The 4309-nt window shown below is 37.4% G+C and overlaps 1 non-coding gene across 1 annotated transcript; it reads right to left on the minus strand.

The window, feature by feature from the left end:
* Nucleotides 1-2538: 2538 nt before the first annotated feature.
* Nucleotides 2539-2611, minus strand: TRNAA-GGC (transfer RNA alanine (anticodon GGC)). The gene has a single exon. It is a non-coding gene; the product is annotated as a tRNA-Ala (tRNA).
* Between the last annotated feature and the right edge of the window lie 1698 nt (nt 2612-4309).

Below are 4309 nucleotides of genomic sequence, written 5' to 3' on the forward strand. Positions count from 1 at the left end.
ACCCTGAAAATCTGGTTTTTAACTGACGTATTTATACCATTTGCCTTTAAAGTGATTACTGACAAAGATGGATTAATATGTATTATGTTAGGGTGAACAAAAAATACTGCAAACCATATCAGTAAACAAAGAATGCTGAAGCCATCAAGTCATCAGCGGCTGCCGCCACCCCCACAGTGAAGACAAGCCTGCAGCCCAGCCACTCACAATGGTGCACCCTGAGGGGACTCAGAATAAGAAAGGACAGGATACGGCCCTAGATAGCTAGGTGCTTGTCAAAGGAATGAATTCAGTGAGCCCAAATGTTTGCTTCCTCCCATACATAAAAAAGCACTAAATTCTTTAACTTGAGATGCCTGGTTTTCTTTAGTTAACAAGTAATCTTTTAATATTCCAACTACCTGGTCTTTGTTGTAAAACTCATATATCCTAGCTCCTCTCCTGCCTCTTCAGAGCAGTCCCTCGGAGCATCTGGGAGGCTGTCATTCTGGGCTTGAAGGGGTTCAAGTCCTCAGAAATGTCCGCCAAATAAAACATAACTCTCAGCTTCTAAGTTGTGCATTTATTTCAGTCGACATTAGTAACCACTTTTATTCCCTTTTCTTAACTCTTTTTAATTCTTTTCCTCTAATTCAGCCTTCTCTGGTTTTAATCAGGCATTTTATATAAATCCATTTTATCTCTCCTCTTAGCATATCAGCAGTATTTTAAAAGAAAATTTAGTGATTCCCCTAGAGTTCACAATATATATTTACAACTAATCTAATTTCACTTTCTAGTAATACGACACTACTTCACGAGCAGTGCTGCTATCTCATAACAGAGTATTCCCAATTCCAAACTCCTATCCTTTACAATTTTGCTGTGAACAGCCTCACTTATCCAGATGCTGTAATCACCCAACATTCTCTTACTATTATTGGAACAGTTACCTATTAAATAAATTAATAAAATTTAAATATTTTATTATACCTTCATTTATTTCTTCTCCAATACTCACTCTTTCCTAATGTAGCTCTGACTTTTCTACTTAAATCATTTTCGTTTTCTCTGAAGAACTTCTTTTAATATCCCTTGCAAGGCAGATCAGCTAGCAATATAAGACTAAAAAAATTCAGAAACTCCTTAGCCTTATAAGAGTTGAGTCTCTCAAGCGTTTAACTGTGGCAGGAGACAGGACACGCACCTTCTCTAGAGTCCAGTTGCCTGGGTTTGAATCCAAGCTCCACTGGGTGAGAAAGACCTGAACTGCTCTAAGGTTTAGTATTCTTAGCTTACACTCACTCATACAGTGAGAATTAGTGCTCACCTCACCAGGCAGCAGTTAGAATTTAATGTTATTCACACTTTGGCTGGCACATACTAAGCACTCAACAAACACTAATTGTTACTGTTTTGTGCCCCTATTCACAGAACTGAAATCTGGGAACAAGGTTGACAATGGAAAAAAATAATAATATAAGCATCATAGATTTGGAGGCTCCCTGTGATCACCAAGAAAGTTGCAGTAGAAAAACACTCCGCTAGTTAAAAAAAAAAAAAGAAAAAGAAAAACACTCCGCTAAATTATTAGTTCCTTTAATTTATCTCCCCCTAAAGCAAAGCTCTGGGATTGCCTCTCAATTTTGATGCCTACCATCAAGCCACAAAAGCCAAGACTGTTCTACAAATAGGTCCAGGACCTAGCTAAGGCCTTCTCTCAACAGAAGCATATGGTATATCTACTGGCTTGACTTCCACTCCTGCCGTTCCTTAAAAGCATGGATAATAATCTCCAAGAGACTGTTAAAAAACAAAGAATGATCCAAGATATGAGATACAAGAAAGAGGCCTTTGGAAGTGCAGAAGTCCTAATAATTCCCAATACTCTATGGTTCTCCTCTGTTGAAATGCATCCTGCTCAGCAGATTAGTCTAAGAGCACAAAAGAGTGACAACAGGCCACAGCCAATTCCATCTCTGTGACTCTGCATTTCCTGGGTCCAAGACGTGAAATGCTGAATGACAGAAAAGGGCATTCATCAAAATGGAATTCAATATTGCAGTGAAATTGAGAGCTAGTGTATGAGAGGTTTGGGGTTTTATGCAATCATTTCTCTAAGAGGTTGGAGCAATCTTCTGCTGTGGCAAGAGACACTGTGACACACAGGAGTCCTGATAATCCCTAATATCATAGCTCTGCTCTGCTGAAGTGCATTCTGGTCAGCAGATTAGTGTAAGGGCACAGAAATCTGACAACAGTCCAGCTATTGGTATTGCCTTGAAATTAGACAATTAAAAAAACATTATTTACCACAGTATGAACATTTTACTTAATTGTTATTTTCCCAATACTAATGGCCTACTGATACTTTACTTTGTTCTTCGTGGATTGTAAAAATCTTTCTTCTTACAGTTGCTTTGGGTGCTTAAAAACATTATGTAGATTATCATACTATACTTATGATTAGAGTAAAAAATTAATGATGTTTTAATTTTTATTTATTTATTTTTTTGTTTATTTGTTTGGGGGGGAGGTAATTAGGTTTTTTTTTTTTAATGGAGGTACTGGGGATTGAACCCAGGACCTCATGCATGCCAGGCATGCACTCTACCACTGAGCTATACCCTCCCCACAAAATTAATGATGTTTTAAAAGTTATATCAATTCATGTAAAAGATTCACTAATAAATGTACTGGGATAATCTTAAAGGCAAACCATGTCTAAACCCTATACAAGGTAAGTTTATCTTAACATCACTTGGATGGTTTAATATTCAGCTTCAGAATACAGTAAAAATAGATAATTATGGTGGGTTTTCTAAATATTAAGCACAACCAAAAGTTCGGTCTATTAAAAACCTTGATCCATCTTAAAAGGAGACTATAGAAGCAATTAATGGATTGGTTGGAGTTGATGGTTTCTCAAGTGCTAAGATACTGTCTTCTGGAATGCCCTCTCTGCTTCGTTAAGTCCAGAGATAGAGAGGCATATTCTCTGAGAGTCTTTAATGAATGTCTCAATGAGGTAGAATGAACAGCAATGGTTGTTGAATGTCTTATTCCCCTCAATCACTTCTAATATGAAAGACATACCCCTCATCTGTTGCTTCCAAAATTACAATCTGTGTTTACTTTCACAGGTTGTGAAATGAGGAATGGAATGTGAAACTTTTGTTCTAATAAGAGCAGCTTAAGTGAACAATGAATGGGAAAGAAGATACAGGAAACATCTCTTCAAAGAAACAATGCCTTCTAGTTCCCAATTTTAAGATCAAGCTCTAGGATCAGAAGCCTTACCCTTATCACACAATCTGTTGCTTTGGGAACCTCAAGATAGTTTAAATGTTGGAGGAAAAACTTACTTCATTTACCTATTTCTTGTACCCACTGACAAAATGGATTCAGTTCGAGCTGAAGGATTTGGCTGATTAGCAGGCAGGAGAAATGGGTAGAGCTAAGTGTGCCAGGAATCTTACAGCAAGTGGGAGGCTGGATGAGCCCATCACATGGAAAGTCTCCATTTAGCACAAAACATAACATTATAGCAGGAAAATTCGCAAGAATTTCTGTGACAGAAGGGATGCTATATATTTCAAGGAGTAAAGTGCAGTGCAGAGCTTAAATTAAGTGACTTGTTGATATATATTAAAGCAAAAACTATTCGGATTATCAAGGCAGTATTTTAAGGGCATTCTGCCAATTAAGAATGAGCTAATTAGCAACTCAAAGGAAAAGAGTTCTTACTATAGATTTTCTAAATTCTAATCTTCTGGATAAGGAGACTCCTACACAAGCAACCTCCTCTCTTCCTCCATTTGTTACTTGAGATGTTTTGAAATGGATCATTTAATGCATGACCTTGTACTATTTTTATTTACCCAGATTCAAGAAGAAAGGGTATAGAAATTAGCTCTGCAACAAGTTCATAAAATAAATTCTCTTCAAAGCCCAGGTATGGCATTGTAAAAGGCAACCTTCACATGCTTTGGCAAGTAGAGAAGTCTGTAATTGGTGCCTCATACTGCATGATGACATGCCAAGGGAAGGAAAAGGTACACTTTATGAGAAATTAAGGAGAAGACAGGGAGGAAAGATGGATGGTATTTTATTTATTAGAGAATACATCTGAGATTAGAACTAATGACATCTGTGTCTACTATCATCATAGTGGGGGTCAAATTTATGAATAAGAAGCTTATGAGTGGTGACTATCAAGAGCAGGACCCAGGAAAGACTCAGGTGACAGAGAGTGGGAAGTCCACTGTGGCCTAGAAAAGTATGTCCAATGAATCATGAGTTTCCCAAGATTGAGAATGTATTCCCAGAA

This window comes from Camelus bactrianus, chromosome X, assembly GCF_048773025.1.
Source record: "Camelus bactrianus isolate YW-2024 breed Bactrian camel chromosome X, ASM4877302v1, whole genome shotgun sequence".
Taxonomy (NCBI): Eukaryota; Metazoa; Chordata; class Mammalia; order Artiodactyla; family Camelidae; genus Camelus; species Camelus bactrianus.